This window comes from Gorilla gorilla, chromosome X (genome assembly GCF_029281585.2).
Source record: "Gorilla gorilla gorilla isolate KB3781 chromosome X, NHGRI_mGorGor1-v2.1_pri, whole genome shotgun sequence".
NCBI classification, from domain to species: Eukaryota; Metazoa; Chordata; class Mammalia; order Primates; family Hominidae; genus Gorilla; species Gorilla gorilla.
This window is the reverse complement of record NC_073247.2, coordinates 89,624,734-89,644,141: the sequence shown is the minus strand read 5'-3', so window position 1 is coordinate 89,644,141 and position 19,408 is coordinate 89,624,734. Positions and strand designations below refer to the sequence as shown.

At 38.4% G+C, this 19,408-nt stretch overlaps 1 protein-coding gene across 4 annotated transcripts in view; it reads right to left on the bottom strand.

Moving 5' to 3' along the window:
• The window catches only part of ATP7A (ATPase copper transporting alpha), a 138,449-nt gene that overhangs the window by 86,718 nt on the left and 32,323 nt on the right, over positions 1–19,408 (bottom strand). For 2 of the 4 annotated variants that reach the window (XM_019019294.4, XM_063703234.1), the window contains exon 2: positions 1,664–1,855. The exons of the other annotated variants lie outside the window; for them this stretch is intronic. The gene's annotated coding sequence lies outside the window, so the exon portion shown is untranslated. The remainder of the gene's footprint in view (positions 1–1,663; positions 1,856–19,408) is intronic. 4 annotated transcript variants of the gene reach the window in all.

The following is a 19,408-nucleotide window of genomic DNA, read 5'->3' as shown; positions in this document are numbered from 1 at the left end:
GTTCTGCACATGTACCCCAGAACTTAAAGTGAAAAAAAAAAGTCCAGAACTAGACCTAATATGCTAAACAAAACTATTCTTTGGCCATCCATCTTCAGCCTTTCAATGCACCATTGTGGAGCTTCAGAATATCATTCTGTACACATCACCATATCTACAAAGAATTAAGATGTCATATCAAAGATATCCAGAAGTTATATATGGTACAGAATTAGTTGGCTTAATCATTCACACATAATACAAACTACCAAAAAGTGACATAAGATACAGAACAAACAAAATAGGACATTGTCACTAACGTCAAATAATATAAAAACAATCATGTTATTTAAATTTGATGTATTGGAAGCAAAGTAACTTAGTTAGAGTTATGTAAATAACTTGTAAAGCTCCAAAATTCACAGTACAGAGCCATAAATCTGATAAGGCACTTTAAAGACAGCAATCAAACATATAAAAATACCAAAAACAAAAAATATTAAGTGTAAAAGCAGTAACCATAGAAATAAATAGGAAAAAAAATTCGTTCTTTCTAGACAGTCTTTCATTTTCTGAAATAAAGACTTCTTAGCTGGGTGCGGTGGCTCACGCCTGTAATCCCAGCACTTTGGGAGGCCGAGGCGGGTGGATCACTTGAGGTCAGGAGTTCGAGACCAGCCTGGTCAATATGGTGAAACCTTGTCTCTACTAAAAATACAAAAAATTAGCCGGGTATGGTGGCACACGCCTGTAATCCCAGCTACTAGGGAGGCTGAGGCAGGAGAATCACTTGAACCCAGGAGGCAGAGATTGCAGTGAGCCAAGATCGCACCACTGCACTCCAGCCTGGGAGACAGAATGAGACCCTGTCTCAAAAAAAAAAAAAAAAAGACTTTTTAAAATAATCATTTGAGGACAAAAGTATTTATCATGTTTTTAAAAGCTATCATCAAAGTTAAAATCTCTGTGAAAAAGATAACATTTTCCTTCAAGTCAACAAAGTCCTGATTCATACATTTTTTAGAGAAACAATTATAGTCTTCCTGCTAAATACAGGAAGAAAAAATAGCTTTGTATTATGTTAATCAACTCTTCTTTTCAATAAACATTTAGTGAATGCTATGTGACACTGTTTTAGGTGCTGGGGATATCGAAGTAAGTAAGACAATCATTTGCCTAGAGAACTTAGCCTAATGGAGCTGGAACCTTAAAGTTATCTCCCTTGGTCCATAAGATGAAGCTCAACTTCTAATTCTGCCATGCTTGGCATCTTACTGCAAAACTAATAATGGTCCACTTAGTTTGCTACTGGTAGCACTGTGGCACAATTAATATTAACTATCTACTGATAAAATTTAATTTTGTAAAGGATTTTATGAAAGTTTGAAGGGCAGAAAGTGTAAGAATACACAAGTACTGATCAACATCAAAAATAGAATCAGTATTCTGCTTTTACAAAGGTCAAGAAAACCAAGAAAAATTTCATTCTGAAGATATAGAGAACTGCTAGATATTATCCTATATATGTGGCACATGTGAAATGATCATATATGAGGAAGTATGAATTATTACACAGTCACTATCAAAGAGCTAAGTATGCCAAATCAATTGTCAGATTTCCAAGAATCACAGCGTTCTTTCAAGAGGTCCCGTCATGTTTTAAGGAAACGTGCATTTTCCGTACATTTGACGGCAAGCTCTTCCACTTGAGCTGATACTGTAGATATGGCTTCAAGAAGTTTGGTTGACGAAAATGCTGTGTCTCCGATCTGCAGCCCCACTTCCTCCAGCAGGTCTACTGTTCCGCTGCTGCTCCTGCTCAAAACGGGCCGGCCTAAACTCACAGCAATGCCCAGGGAAGATGCTGAAGAAGGGTCTGAAAATGAGGGAGAAGAGAGAGGAAGTAGGGCTGTGAAGAAACTCATAACACCTCAGGGTCAGCCACAGGGAAGGGCTGGTGTTAACAGTGGAGGGTGTCCAGGTTCTTGGCGTCTTAAACAAAGAATTGGACAAAACGCACAAACAAAGCAAGGAAGGAATGAAGGGATTTGTTGAAAATGAAAGTACACTCCACAGTATGGGAGCAGGCCTGAGCACAGGGGCTCAAAAGGCCCTCTTACAGAGTTTTTTTGAGTTTAAACACCCTCTACTTGGAGTACACCCTATGTAAAAGGAGAGGATGAAGTAAAGTTACAAAATCATTTACTTGGCCTATGCTCTATGAGAGGATATTTCCTGTCATAGCTGAAGTGTGAATCAGCCTTATGTTCCTGCCTCCAGACCCTATTTTCCAGCCTCACTGGGACGGCAGAATCCGACCAGAGCAGCCAAACCATCTTTCAACCGCTTGTACCCAAATCCTCCATTCTCTTGATAGTGTCCTTTTGTGTACAAGTTTTCAAGTCTGAAGAAGTCCAATTTTACTATTCAGGACCCTCACAAGGTTCACACATTGCATTTGGTTTTATGTCTCTTTTGTCTCATTTAATCTAGAATAGCTCCTTCCATATCTCTTTTCCCCCATGAAGTGACTTTTTGAAGGTCAGTTGTCTTAACATCCAGTGTATCTTCTTTTTAAAATATAAACTCTTTTTTGACAATCAGGGGGATGATAGTTGGAATTATATCTCTTAATACCTACATAAGGTCAGTTACTACAAGAGAACAAAAGCCCAGATAGGACAGGAAAGGCAAGTTTGGGAGCAAAGGACAAATAGGATGAGTTCAGGTGGCGAGTCCAGGATGGAGTACTTCAGGCAAGCATGAAGGTATTAGGAGCCCAGGAGGAGTCAGTGGGAAGCAGTACAAGGGTATAAAAATGGAAGTAGAAGAATGTCTAAAACAAACAGATCCTATCAAAATTTTATCTAAGGATAGTCCTGAGCCTAAAAAAGGAAACTCTTCCTTATTCTTCTTATAGCTTTGGCTGTCTACCTCCAGAACACAGAACTCAGACTTGCTCCTGTATCTTATGGGTCAAATGGGGCTTTTGAGGGCTGATCTTGCAAGATTACCAAAGTTGACTAAATCGTTTTATGGGAAAACATCAAATTCAACAAACAGAATTGGCAACAAACTTTTAGAATACAATACCTTTGGTAGGTGAAGGCTAGTTTACCTGTTTAGGAATGTAAGACTGAAATACAGTTTTATCATGGGGTATGTCCCAGACCAAAGCACTGGACTAACACTCAGGCTTACTGAGAACTGAGAGAGATCAGTCAGGCAGAAAGGCACTGGATAATTCACCCAGGAAGTAAGTATTGAGGAGTCCACAATGTGTGAGCACAAACAAAAATTATACTAATTAAGCCACTTTTCCCACTACATCTTAATTTAAGTCATATCAATTCTGAATACATATTTCTTTCTGCTTTCGTAATTCACCTGCATTGTTTTTTTTTCAAAACTCTACTTAAATTGGACTTTACACATGAAACCTCGGAGGAATTCCATCTCACTCTCACTACTTTATTACATATACACACAACTCTAATTGACTTTGTTATATATGTTATGTCCATCTTTTTCATTTTAAATGTCTTAAAGGTAGGTACAAAACCAGGAATATCTTTTGTAACATCCTACTGCATTTAGCAAAATGACTCAGAAAACAGAGTAAGATCATAAACAGTTTCATATAGTATGGAAAAAAATGTAGGCTTCTGGGAAACGACAGTATCAAAGAGACAAATTTGGCATCCAGCTGTTAGTGATGAGTGACTCTGAGAACAAAAGCATCCAACAACACTGAGGGAAATAACTTCAAGTTATTAATATATTTTGAGCCATTCCCTAAGTAGAGATGGTAATCACCATCAGTAATATCATTTTCTAAGATGAAGAACAATATTATGACTAGATGATCATCTCTCGTTTGGAAATAGAAACTACAGAAATTGAGTACAAAACATGGCACATATGAAGTCTGATTGTTCAAAACCACTTCTTAAAGCTGGTCACAGAAGCTCAAACATCATTCTAAAATTCCCCTAAAATAATCAGCACTTATAATTTGGGAAAGGCTCCTGTATTCTCAATAATCATGCAGTAAGATTTAATTCTTTTTTGGGGTTTTGTTTTGTTTTGTTTTGCTGTTGCTTTTGTTTTTGTTTCTTGAGACAGAGTCTTGCTCTGTCGCCCAGGCGGGAGTGCAGTGGAGCAGTCTCAGCTCACTGCAACCTCCACCTCCCAGGTTCAAGTGATTCTCCTGCCTCAGCCTCCTGAGTAGCTGGGACTAAAAGCACATGCCACCAGGCCCCGGGTAATTTTTGTATTTTTAGTAGATATGGGGTTTCACCATGTTGGCCAGGCTGATCTCGAACTCCTGACCTCAAGTGGTCCACCCGCCTCAGCCTCCCAAAGTGCTGGGATTACAGGCATGAGCCACCACGCCCGGCCTTAATCCTTTTTTGGATACAACTCTATCTGCACAATTTGTGATCCTTGTGGTAATCAAGGAATATAATGTACCTCCATCAGGTAGATAAAAATCTCAAAATCTGACAATACCAAGTGTTGGTGAGGATATGGAGAAACAGGATCTCTCTCGTTCCATTGGTTAGAGTATAAATTAGTACAATTATGGAAACTGCTTCATGATAGCTGGTAGAGTTGAAAATATGCATATATTAAAACTCAACATTTTCTCTCCTAAGCACAGTACCCTAGACAGAGTCTCACACATGTGCACAAGGAAACAAGAACAAAAATGCTCATTGCAATAATGTTGCTAATAGTTAAAACTTTGGAAATAATCTAGATGTCCATCAACAAGGAAATGAAAAAATTGGTTGTGGTATATTTATAATGAAACATAATATAGAAGTTAAAATGAATGAACTAGAATTGTGATTCTCACTGAGAGAAGGGGTGATGTCACCACCAATAGGACATTTCAAAATGTCTGGAGACACTTTTGGTTGTCACAACTCAGAGTGCAGCAAGGGAGTACTACTGGCATCTAGTGCATAGAGGCCATGGATACTGCCAATTATCCTGTAATGGACAAGAAAGCCCCTCACAACAAAGAATGATCTGGCCCCAAATGTCTATAGCACTGAGAATGAGAAAGCTTGAAGTAGAGCTGCAAGTAGCAACAGGGATAAATCCCATTAACATAGTTTAGAAAAAAAAGTTTCAGAAGAAAGTCAAATTGTCCCTGTTTGCAGGTGGCATGATCTTATATACAGAAAACCCTAAAGAATCTACTAAAAAACAGAACTAAAAAATAAATTCAGTAAAGTCACAAGATACAAAATCAACTTATTAAAACCAGTAGTGTTTCTATATGCTAATAGCAAACCACCTGAAAAAAAATTCCATTTACAACTGCTACATAAAAAAAAGATACTTAGGAATAAACTTAACCAAGGAGGTGAAAGATCTCTACACTAAAAGCTATAAAACACTGGCTGGGTGCGTTGGCTCACACCTGTAATCCCAGCACCTTGGGAGGCTGAGGCGAGCAGATCACCTGAGGTCAGGAGTTCGAGACCAGCCTGGCCAACATGGAGAAACCCTATCTCTACTAAAAATACAAAATTAGCTGGGCGTGATGGTGCACACCTGTAATCCTAGCTACTTGGGAGGCTGAGGCAGGAGAATCACTTGAACCCTGGAGGCAGAGGTTGCAGTGAGCTGAGATCATGCCATTGCATTCCAGCCTGGGTGACAGAGTGAGACTCTGTCTCCAAAAAAAAAAAAAAAACTATAAAACATTGATGAAAGAAATTGAAGAAGACATAAACAAATGAAAAGCTATCCCATGTTCATGGATTGGAAGAATTAATATTGTTAAAATGGCCATACTACCCAAAGCAATCTACAGACTTAATGCAATCCCAATAAAAATATCAATGACAGTCTTCACATAGGAAAAAACTACCCTAAAATTCATATGGAATGACAAAAGTCCCCAGATAGCCAAAGCAATCTGAAGCAAAAAGAACAAGGCTGGAGGCATCACACTACCTGACTTGAAAATATACTGCAAGGCTATAGTAATCAAAGCAGCATAGTATTGGTATAAAAACAGGCACATACACGATGGAACAGAATAGAGCCCTAAAATAAATTCATGCACCTATAGCCATCTGATTTTCAAAAAAAGGTGCTAAGAACACTGTTAGTCCATTTTTGCACCACTATAAGGAAATACCTGAGACTGGGCAATTTATAAAGAAAAGAGAATTTATTTGGGCTCATGGTTGTACAGGCTATATAGAAGCATGATGCTGGCATTTGCTTCTTGTGAGGGCCTCAGGAAGCTTACAATTATGGCAGAAAGCGAAGGTATGCCAGCATGTCACATGGCAAGAGAATGAGCAAGAGAGACAGGGGGAGGTACCAGAATCTTTTAAACAACTAGATTTCTCCTTCCTGTAAGAGATGGTGAAAAACAAACTAACAAACAAACAAAAACAAACAAAAAAAAACCCCACCATATCTTGCTTATCACCAAGGAGATGGTGCCAAACCCGTCATGAAGGATCTTCCCCTATGATCCAATCGCCTCCCACAAGTCCCACCTCCAACACTGGGAATCACATTTCAACATGAGATCTGGAAAGGACAAACATCCAAACCATAACAAACACACACTGCTCTCTTCAATAAGTGGTGCTGAGAAAACTGAATAGCCACATGCAGAAAAATGAGACTAGACCCCTACCTCTCACCATATACAAAAATCTACTCAAAATGGATTAAATGCTTAAATATAAAATCTGAAACTATGAAACTACTAAAAAAAACATGCAGGAAATGCTTTACAGCATTGGGCTTAGCAAGGAAGTTTTGAGTGGACCTCAAAAGCACAGACAACAAAAGCAAAAGTAGACAAATGAGATTACATAAAACTGAAAAGCTTTTACACAGCAAAGGAAACAATTAACAAAGTAAAGAGACAATCTACAGAATGGGAGGAAATATTTACAAACTATACATTTATCAAGGGGTTAATATCCAGAATATATAAAGAACTTAACGACCACAAAATAAGACTCGTCATTTGGTCATTTTTTAGTCAGGTTATTTTGTGGTCATTAAGTTCTTTATATATTCTGGATATTAACCCCTTGATAAATGTATAGTTTGTAAATATTTTCTCCCATTCTGTAGATTGTCTCTTTACTTTGTTAATTGTTTCCAATGACGAGTTAATGGGTGCAGCACACCAACATGGCACATGTATACATATGTAACAAACCTGCACGTTGTGCACATGTACCCTAAAACTTAAAGTATAAAATAATAAAATTTTTAAAAAATGACCAAAAGACTTTAATAGACATTTCTCAAAAGAAGACATACAAATACCCAACAAGCACATGAAAAAACACTCAACATCACTAATTGTGTTAGGCTGCTCTTATATTGCTATAAAGAAATACCTGGCCAGGCACAGTGGCTCACACCTGTAATCCCACCACTTTGGGATGCCAAAGCAGGCAGAATGCTTGAGCCCTGGAGTTTGAGACAAGCCTGGGCAACATGGCAAAACTCAGTCTCTACAAAAAATAAAAAAATTAGCCAGGTGTAGTGGCACACACCTGTATTCCCAGCTACCTGGGGGCTGAGGTGGGAGGATCGTGTAAGCCCAGGAGGTCAAGGCTGTAGTGAGCTGTGACTGGGCCACTGCACTCCAGACTAGGTAAAAGAGCAAGACCCTGTGTCAGTTAAAAAAAGAAAGAAAGAAAGAAAGAAATAACTGAGACTGGGTAATTGATAAAGAAAAAAGGTTTAATTGACTCACAGTTCTGCAGGCTGTACAAGTATGGTGTCAGTATCTGCTCAGCTTCCAGTGAAGCCTCAAGGAGCTTTTGTTCATGGTGGAAGGTGATGTGGGAGCAAGAGAGACAGAATGGGAGGTGCCACACACTTTTACACAACCAGATCTCATGTGAACTCACTCATCACCAAGGGGATAGTGCAAAGCCATTAATGAGGGATATGCCTCCATGTTCCAAACACTTCCCACTAGGCTCCACCTCCAACACTGGGGATTACATTTCAACATGAGATTTGGCCAGGACACAGATGCAATCCATACCACTGATCACCAGGAAAATGCAAATGAAAACCACAAGGAGACACCGACTCACTCCAGTTATTATCAAAATAACAAAAGAAAAGAGGGGTGGTGACGATATGGAGAAAAGGGAACCCTTATACACAGTTGGTGGGATTGTAAATTAGTATAGCCACTATGGAAAACAGTACGGTGATTCCTCAAAAAATTGAAAATTGAACTACCATATGATCCAGCAATCCCACTACTGGGTATTTATTCAAAGGAAATGAAATTGGTATGTTGAAGAGATTATCTGCATTGCCATGTTTATTGCAGCAGTATTTGCAATAGCCAAAATATGGAATCAATCCATGTCCGACAATGGATAAATGCATAAACAAAATGTGGTGTATATATATACATGGAATACTATTCAGCCATAAAAAAGAATAAAATTCTGCCATCTGTGACAACATGGATGGACCTGGAAGACATCATGTTAAGTGAAATAAGCCAGACACAGAAAGACAAATACCACATGATCTTGCTCATGTGGAATTTAAAAAAAAAAAAAATGGTTGATGTCATAGAGTACAACAGTGGTTACCAGAGACTGGGGAGGGAAGGATGGAAAGAGTTTGGTAAATGGCTACAAGGTCACATTTAGATAGAAGGAATAAGTTCTGGTGTTTTTATTGCACAGTAGGTTGAGGATTGTTAACAGTAAGGTATTGTACATTACAAAATAGCTGGATGAGAGGCTTTTGAATGTTCTCATCACAAAGCACTGATAAATGTATGAGGTGATAGATATGCTAAATACCCTGATTTGATCATTGTACAACATGTAGATGTATCAAAACATCAAATTGTACCCCATAAATATGAATAATTATAATGTGCCACAAAATAATTTTAAAAACAAATGAACTAGAAGTATTTTTATGTATCAATATATGTTGATACATAAATGCATGTTCTAAGAAAACAATGTTCTAAGAAAAATGCAAATGACAAAGTGATAGTTTGATACCATCTAATATATTTTAAAATATGCAAGACAAAATAAAACAATGCCTATGAATAAAAAATAAAATAAAATGTTGATGTTATGTCCAAAAAAAGGATACAAAGGTTTAAAAACATAAAACAATGTTATACATTGTTTTTGTATGCACACATATATAGTTGTGATAGTAAAAATATAAAAATGTGCACAGACATGATAAACTCCAAATTCAACAGATTGAGGGGAGAGAGGGGAGAGGAGTGACTTGAGAAGAGCACAAAGGGGAAATGCAACTATATATTTAATGTTTAACTTCTTAGGCTGGGTAGTAAATACACAGGTATGTCATAGGACTACCTATACTCATTGTAGGCCTAAATTATTTCATCTCATAAAGCCAACTCATTTTAATGGGAAATGAAAAAGAAAAAAAAATAGGAAATATGTAGAAATTAAGAGAAAAGTTACTGAAACTGAAATAATTCAATAAGTAAGACCAATGATAAATTCATATATATAAAAAGCCCAAATAACCCATTTTATTATACCAAGGCTATAAAAACGTGCTTATTTTATTAAATAAATAGATGATTTCTAGCTATGCAAATAACAATCAACTAGTTGCCTTCAAGGTATCTATATAATATTTCCAGATCAATTAATTTTTTTCCTACCCATTCACTTTTATTTAAAATTGCTACCACATTCTAAAATGAAAACAAAAGGGGAAAGCATTAGCTTCTCTATTATTTTATATAATTCATCCTTTTCTTTTAAATTGTATAAACCTTTAAAATGAAAATTAATCTTATTACTTAACTTGTTTCCAAAATACTGAGTGTCTAATTTCTTTCATCAAACAACCAGTATTATATAAACAGAGGACTAAGATTCCAGATGAAACAACTGAAGTAGGCAGGTGTATGTTTGCCAGGCACAGTTGCTCACGCCTGTAATCCTAGAACTTTGGGAGGCCAAGGTGGGCAGATCATGAGGTCAGGAGTTCGAGACCAGCCTGGCCAATATGGTGAAATCCCGTCTCTACTAAAAATACAAAAATTAGCCGGGTATGGTGGCACACGCCTGCAATCCAGCTACTCGGAGAGTGAGGCAGAGGCAGAAGAATCGCTTGAACCTGGGAGGCAGAGGTTGCAGTGAGCCGAAATCACACCACTGCACCCCAGCCTGGGCGACAGAGTGAGACTCCATCTCAGGAAAAAAAATAAAATAAATAACAGTTTTTTTCATTTGACCATTCCTAAAAGATTAGGTAGTAATACTTAAACACAGTAATAAGGTCAAAAAAGAACAGAACATTCAAATTAAAAGGCAATGTACTTCACTGGTCATTTTTGTGACTCCTAGACTAGTCATAGCATCTCTACAAATAAGTTGTCCTATGATAACAATACAGACGCTTCAGATTCCTATAGCACTGCATGCGTCTCACACCAATCCTGCTACGTAAATAGAATCATAACCTCCTTTTAAAATTAAGGAAGCTAAAGCTGAGACTTGTCTACGTTCATACAGCCAAATCAGGCTGGAGTCCAAAGCCAACAATAACCTCAAAAGGATTAACTTAACAGGGCAATGTGTGCAAGCCATAAAGTAAAACCAGCCAAAGGTGAGAGTGGTGTGGAGAGAATGCTTGAAAAATACCAATACCCTGCAATAAACACAGGTAGAGACAGGTTCCCCAAAAGTGAGAAATATGCCTCAAGTATATATGTGCCTTTCCAACAGGGGCTAAGCAACTGCTGCCATGTCAATAATAGACAAAAGGTAGAAACATGTTTTTAGTGTGTGTGGAACTTTTCTTGCAAGGCAGCTATCATTATCTCAGGAAGGTAGGGGGAAGTAGAATTCAACTACTTGAAATTACAAATGAGTCAGCTACTTTTCAACAATGTTATGTGTTAAATATGGTCTTGGTGCAGGAATCTTTGAGTCTATGAAGGCTATTTGGTGATTGGAATGCCTCCTCTCCCTCATCAAAACAATCACCTGATTACACATGTAATACCCATGTAACAAACAAGCACATGTACCCCCGAATATAAAAATATTAAGAAAAGAAAATTTATTTTTAAATCACCTGATTCAACTTGTCAGACACAATCTATGTCTAAATCAAGAACTGCCTGTAATGTTATTGCTTTTTTCTAAGACAAATTCACTTCTAAGACAAAATAGTGCCAAAACCAACAAATGCGAAAACATTAAATGCCTATGAAAATGAAAATAACTGCCAGTGTTTAACCACTTATGTAGAAAAAGTTGAAAAAACAGGCTAGACATGGTGGCTCACGCCTGTAATCCCAGCACTTTCGGAGGTCGAGATGGGTGGATTGCTTGAGCCCAGGAGTTCGAGACCAGCCTGGGAAACATAGTGAAACCGTATCTCCACAAAAAATGCAAAAATTAGCTGAGCACGGTGGCACACTCCTGTAGTCCCAGCTACTCAGGAGGCTTAGGTGGGAGGACGGCTTGAGCCCAGGAGGCAGAGGTTGCAATGAGCCAAGATCATGCAACTGCACTCCAGCCTGGACAACAGAGCAAGACTATCAAAAAAAAAAAAAAAAGGAAAAAGAAAAAACACTTATTTTATATTTATCATAACTTGTTAAGAATAAACTACAAGAAAACAATAAAAGTTTGGTGAGGCTGAAAAGGACAACTCAGTTTGGCCAAACATTTCGAGTATACCATTAATTTTATAAAAGTCATTACTAAAAAATAATGATGCTAAATGCTAATTACCCAACCAGACATTAAAGAGTCTTTAAAAGTTTTAATTATTAAAAAGTCTTGTGCTAAGAAAACAACCTGATGTTATGGGCTAAGGATCTTAAAAGACAATTCACCAAAGAAGATATACAGATAATACATAAGCATATGAAAAGATGCCCCACATCATACGTCATCAGGGAAATGCAAATTAAAACAATGATGAGACACTACTATATATCTATTATTAGTAGAATGGCCAAAATCCAGAACACTGACAACACCAAATGCTAAAGAGGATGTGGAGCAATAGGAATGCTCATTTAATGCTAGTGGAAATGCAAAATAGTACAGCCACTTTGGAAGACAGTTGGGCAGTTACTTACAAAACTAAATATAATTTACCATACAATCCAGCAATTGCACTCCTTGGTATTTGCCCAAAAGAGTTGAAAACTTATGTCTACACCAAAACTGCACACAGATGTTTACAGCAACTTCATTCATAATTGCTGACACTTGGAAGCAACCAAGATACCCCTTAGTAGGTGAATGGATAAATAAACTGTGGTGCAGCAAGGCAATCAAATATTATTCAGCACACACATTAAAGATGAGCTATTCATAAAAAAACTTGGAGGAAACTTATACGTGCATTACTAAGTGAAAGAAGCCAATCTGAAAAGGCTACATACTGTACCTTCTGTTCAATTTTGCTGTGGACCTAAAATTACTCTAAAAAATTGTCTATTAAAAAAAGTATTGGCCAGGCACAGTGGCTCACGCCTATAATCCCAGCACTTCGGGAGGCCAAGGCAGGCGGATCACCTGAGGTCAGGAGTTTGAGACCAGCCTGGCCAACATGGCGAAACCCGTCTCTACTAAAAAAATACAAAAATTAGCTGGGCATGGTGGTGCATGCCTGTAGTCCAAGCTACTTGGAAGGCTGAGGCAGGAGAATCACTTGAACCTGGGAGGCAGAGGGTGCAGTGAGCCAAGATTGCACCATGGCACTCCAGCCTGGGTGACAGAGCGAGACTCCATCTCAAAAAAAAAAAAAAAAGGTCTTGTGCTGATGTCAGAATAGAAAGATCCTTGCAACAGAACAGAAAGTTCCAGAAACGTACATATGTGTGTATATAAGAATTCAGTATATAACAAGGGCAGCAATTCAAATCACTGAGAAAATCAGTAAGTAGTGCTGGGATAATACGCTAACCATTTAATAATTGTGAACATTTTTAGAAACCATCTTACAATCTATAAATTAATTCCAAGTTAAAGAACAAGATGTAAAAATAAAAAGTAAAAAATACTAGGAAAATATAAAAATAAGCATTACCTAACAACAACAAAACATTGGGTGGGGAAAGCATTTCTAAGCATAAGCCAAAACAGAAACTGTAAAGGAAAAGAGATTAAAATGTAATTAAATGAAATTTTAAAATTTTGTGTGGCAAAAACCACCATGTAAACAAACTGCAAAAACATATGCATGGAGTTTCTTTTTGGATTAATAAAAATATTCTGTAATTAGATAGTGATGATAGTTGCACAAGTCTGTGAACATACTAGAAATCGCTGAATTTGACTTTTTTAAATTTTTTTTAATTTTTTTCTTTTTTGAGACAGAGTCTCACTCTGTTACCAGGCTGGAGTGCAGTGGCGTGATCTTGGCTCACTGCAACCTCCACCTCTCGGGTTCAAATGATTCTCCTGCCTCAGCCTCCCAAGTAGCTGGGACTATATGCATGTGCCTCCACACCGGGCTAATTTTTGTATTTTTAGTAGAGACAGGGTTTCACCATGTTGGCCAGGATGGTCTCGATCTCCTGACCTTGTGATCTGCCTGCCTCGGCCTCCCAAAATGCTGGGATTACAGGCGTGAGCCACTGCGCCTGGACGACATTTTTTTAATAATGAATTTATGGTATGTTAAATTATATCTCAAAAAATATATATGCCAGACAATTGAAAAAATAAGAAAACCAAAATGCCAATACACATGAAGTTACTCCACCTCACTAATAACTTTTAAAATCTAAATTAAAACAGCTAAAATTAAAAATTAAAATAATTAATTAAAACAGCTAAGATACCTCATTCCCCCAGTAGATTGCTCACATGTGTCCATTACTATGTGGCTTAAAACAGAACAAAACTGGAAACTATCTAAATTTTTTATAATAGGATATTAATTAAATAAACTCTAGTGCATCACAGTGTAACACTTGTCATATTTTTGGCTACCCAGCATTCAAACACACATCCCATGCCAAGAAAATGCCCCCACCGCAAGCGTCTTAGAAATAAACAGTACAACCCTGGCTACCATTATTAAAGCCAAAGCATGTGTGTTGTGGGAGGAAGGGAGAAGGGAGGAGACAGATATTCCTTTTCCCTGTCCCCTTGAAGTTGAGATGCTTCTAAATGATTCTAGACTTGGCTAGTCAGACACTTCTGCCCAGGATTTTGAATCATGAGAAAGTGACGTGAATACACAAGGACAGATGAAGATAATTCTCAGCACAGGCAGCAATACAGTCAAGATGCCAGAAGTGGCCCTGGCAAAAGTCCTGAGAAAGCCAGTGCCAGTGAAGAGGTCCTCACTAGACTTCCTGGGGCATGTCCTTGGCCTGTTTTAGTCTCATTGTGTTCCTACCTATTTTCCAAGCCTGGTTGACTCTGATTGACTTCTGTTGTCTCTATAAGCAATCCAAAAGCCTAACCAATAAATTCCGTTTCTGGTTAAGCGAGTCAGAACTGCTTTATGTTGTCTTCAAGTAAGAACCCAGCCTAATGCATGTATAATAAATACCATGTGGCCATTAAAAACAATGATGTAGATCTCTATTTTCATACAAGAAAAATGTTAGGATACATTAAGAAAAAGCAAATTTTACTCTGCAAAAAGTTATCTTAACCAACCTCCAATGGGTTAACTGATGGTCTCTTTTCTGTCACTAAAATATTCAGATGCCCATAGCATGCTTAGTACTTAGATGCACACTCCTTGTTCCCACCAGTAGAATTGTTGGCATATAGAAATTCAGCTGTGTTTGCCCTCAAGCTGTTTATGTCCACTGAACTTCTCATGGCCAAGTGATTTAATTAAATATTATGTACACTGATTAAATAACAGCAAAAAGGAGAGTTGTTCTTTCTATGAAAACAAAGTTGAATGCATTAGGAATGTTCAATAAGGTGAGTAGCAAAGTTACTGCTAAAATAGCTGTACATGAAGCAACTTTAAGAGATTGGGGGGTAATAATAAAAACCTAAAAGAACTCTCATCTCTTAAATTTGTTCTCTATTTTAATAAAACCAAACTAGAAGACAGAAATCTGGAATGAAGCAATATGGGTGTGGTTTATACAAGGAAGGAAAGGAAGAACTCCAAAGGACCCACACGCAAAGAAAAGGTTGTGGCCCTACATATAAATATTGGAGAATAAGGCCGGGCGCAGTGGCTCACGCCTGTAATCCTAGCATTTTGGGAGGCCAAGGTGGCAGACTGCCTGAGCTCAGGAGTTCGAAACCAGTCCGGGCAACACGGCGAACCCTGTCTCTATTAAAATACAAACAATGAGCTGAGTGTGGCGGCGTGCGTCTGTGGTCCCAGCTACTCGGGAGGCTGAGGCAGAAGAATTGCTTGAACCCGGGAGGCGGAGGTTGCAGTGAGCCAAGATCACGCCACTGTACTCCAGCCTGGGCGACAAAGCAAGACTCTGTCTCCAGAATAAAAATAAAAATAAAATAAATACAAATAAATATTGGAGAATAAATGAACATATGTTTTAGGTTTAAAAAAAATGACTAGGCTATATTCACATAATTTTTATGATTCCCTTCTTCAACTGACTGACCATGGTAGAGAGTTTCTACCATGTTTCCATTGTCTGTGAGGAAAGAGTCTGGACCATATCACAGAACAAAGAAGAAAAAACTACCGACGTCCACTTTGTTCTTCCCATCATTGAATTTTCCCCAGGGTTTGCTCTATAAAGCCATGGCTGCAATGTCCTATTATAAATGGATATGTCCATTAGGTTTTGCTGCTATTCTTTAAGTTGCTGCCATTCAGAATACTCAGTGGAAGTCAGAGATGATTTTCCTCACACACAGTTTTATACAACATTTGTCTTTTCTCTCAAAATATGTATGGGCTATAGCAAAATGACTATTTTCTGAGAAAGGCAGACACTTTTTTAAAAGACTTTTTAGCCAGGCGCGGTGGCTCACGCCTGTAATCCCAGCACTTTGGGAGGCCAAGGCAGGCGGATCACGAGGTCAGGAGATCAAGACCTTCCTGGCTAACACGGTGAAACCTCGTCTACTAAAAATACAAAAACATTAGCGGGGCGTAGTGATGGGCGCCCGTAGTCCCAGCTATTCAGGAGGCTGAGGCAGAAGAATGGCATGAACCTGCGAGGTGGAGCTTGCAGTGAGTCGAGATCGTGCAACTGCACTCCAGCCTGGGCAACAGAGCAAGACTCCGTCTTGAATGAATGAATGAATGAATGAATGAATGAATGAATAAATAAATAAATAAATAAATAAATATTTTAAAATTGTGGTAAAATGGCCGGGCATGGTGGCTCATGCCTGTAATCCCAGCACTCTGGGAGGCTGAAGAGGGCGATCACCTGAGGTCAGGAGTTCCAAACCAGCCTGGCTAACATGGTAAAACCCCGTTTCTACTAAAAATACAAAAAATTAGCTGGGTGTGGTGGCACACACCTGTAATCCCAGCTACTCAGGAGGCTGAGGCAGGAGAATCGCTTGAACCCAGGAGACAGAGGTTGCAGTGAGCCGAGATCGCACCATTGCACTCCAGCTTGGGCAACAAGAGCGAAACTCTTGTCTCAAAAAAAAAAAAAAAATTGGCCAGGCATGGTGGCTCATGCCTATAATCCCAGCATTTTGGGAGGCCGAGGCGGGCAGATCACGAGGTCAGGAGTTCGAGACCAGCCTGGCCAACATGGCGAAACCCGTCTCTACTAAAAATACAAAAATTAGCCAGGTGTGATGATGGGCGCCTGTAATCCCAGCTACTCAGGAGGCTGAGGCAGGAGAATCACTTGAACCCGGGAGACGGAGGTTGCAGTGAGCCGAGATTGCGCCATTGCCCTCCAGTCTGGGCTACAAGAGCAAGACTCTGTCTCAAAAAAAAAAAAATGTGGTAAAATACACATAACATAAAATTTACCATTTTAACCATTTTTATATGTAAAATTTAGTGGAATTAAGTACATGCATATTGTTGTGCAACCATCGCCACCATCTGTCTTCAGAACTTTTTCATCTTCCCAAATTCAAATTCTGTACCTATTAAAAAATAACTCCCTATTCTCCCTCCCCTTCAGACCCTGGTAACCACGGTACTACTTTATATCTCTATGATTTTAACTACTCTAGGTACTCCAAATAAGTAAACTCATATAATACTTGTCCTATTGTGGCTGGCTCATTTCATTTAGCATAACACATTCAAAGTTCACCCATGTAGTATCATGTGTCAGAATTTCATTCCTTTTTAAAGCTAATGTTCTATTATATCATATATACATATTCATACCGCATTGTGTTTATTCATTCATCTGTTGATGGACATTTGGGCTGCTACCACCTTTGGGCTACTATGAATAATGCTGCAATGAACACTGGTATACAAATATCTGTTGAAATCCCTACTTCAAATTGTTTTGGGTATACGTCCAGAAGTGGAGCTGCTAGATCATGTGGTAATTCTATATTTAATATTTTTAGGAACCACCATACTGTTTTCCACCATGACTGGACCATTTTACATTTTATCAACAATGCACAAGAGTTCCAGTTTCTCGCCAACACTTGATATTTTCTGAGGTTTTTTTTTTTTTTTTTTAGTAATAGCCATCCTAGTGGATGTGAAGTGGTAATACACTTATTTTTTATATTTCAGAAATTTCAATGAAGAATTGAAGAATCAAAATGAACTACGAATAAATGGAAAGATACATTTCATTGTCAGTCATTTCCTTGTTATTTTATTTCATTTGTAATGTATTTTTATAATTTTTCTTGACTTTCCCCTCTCTTCTGATTTTCTGGCAAGAACTGGTTGTTATATATACTTTAAATGTGAAATAATTGGCTTTGATTTCTATTTCATGAACAATCAGCTTAATAGGTTAGTACAATAACTTGGAATGAGTTCAAAGGGATCAAGATAAAAGGATGTAACAACTGGTCATTAGTGGATGTTCTTGGCTCATCATATGCTTATTTTTAGAGTGGATATAAAAAAGGAAATAGAATTTTTTTTTTTTTTTGAGACAGAGTCTCGCCCTGTCGCCCAGGCTGGAGTACAATGGCGCAATCTTGCCTCACTGCAATCTGCCTCCCGGGTTCAAGTGATTCTCCTGCCTCAGCCTCCTGAGTAGCTGGGATTACAGACACGTGCCACCAACACCTTGCTAAGTTTTGAATTTGTTTGTAGAGATGGGGTCTCACTATGTTGCCCAGGCTGGCATCAAATTCCTGGACTCAAGCAGTCCTCCCACTTAGGTCTCCCGAAGTGCTGTGATTACAGGTGTGAGTCACAGTGTCCAGCCTACCTCATCTTTTTTGACAAATATGCCTGTGATTGAAATGCAAAATCTAATGAAAAAAACATTACCGCATATGAACACATAAGATGACCTTAGGGGTGGGAACTAGCCATCAAAGATCCTGAGGTTAAAAAATTGTAACTCAGTCCATCTTATCCCACCTGTAAATTTATTTTACGTTACACCTTTGGATGAACAGTAAAACTCATAATTAAACATATATTTTTATTCTTGAAAAAAACTTGCAACCTTAGAAATATAACACTATAGAATCTTAATATAGGTCTTAATAAAAGTCAGCAAATAATATTATCCTTTCAGTATTGACCTATTAAAATAATTTGGCAAATTACTATTCTGCTACTATGTAGCTCTGCAATTTTATTGTGTAATTCTGGTCAATTAGTACATGTGTCTACAGGGACTCTGGCCTATAAACACAACATAAAGAGTTATCAAGGCAGATAAACATTAAATAGTAGTGAGCTATATCAGTTATCTAAAATATAAGAAAGATTTATAAAGTCAAAGATAATTGCCAGACCAGGCATGGTGGCTCACACCTGTAAACCCAGCACTTTGGGAGGCCAAAGTGGGCGGATCGCTTGAGTCTGGGAATTTGAGACCAGCCAGGGCAACATGGCGAAACACCGCCTCTACAAAAAATACAAAAAAGTTAGTTGGGTGTGGTAGTGAATGACTGTGGTCCCAGCTACTCAGGAGGCTGAGGTGGGAGGATCACCTGAGCCAGGCAGGCAGTGGTTGCAGTGAGCCAAAATGTCACCACTGCACTCCAGCCTGGGTGACAGAGTCAGATCTTATCTCAATAAAACAAAACAAAACATTAAATAACATCCTCGGCCAGGCGTGGTGGCTTATGCCTGTAGTCCCAGCACTTTGGGAGGCTGAGGCTGAGGCAGGCAGATCACCTGAGGTCAGGAATTCAAGACCAGCCTGGCCAACATAGTGAAACTTCATTTCAATTAAAAATACAAAAATTAGCTGGGTGTGGTGGCAGGCGCCTGTAATCCCAGCTACTTGGGAGGCAGAGGCAAGAGAATTGCTTGAACCTGGGGGGCAGAG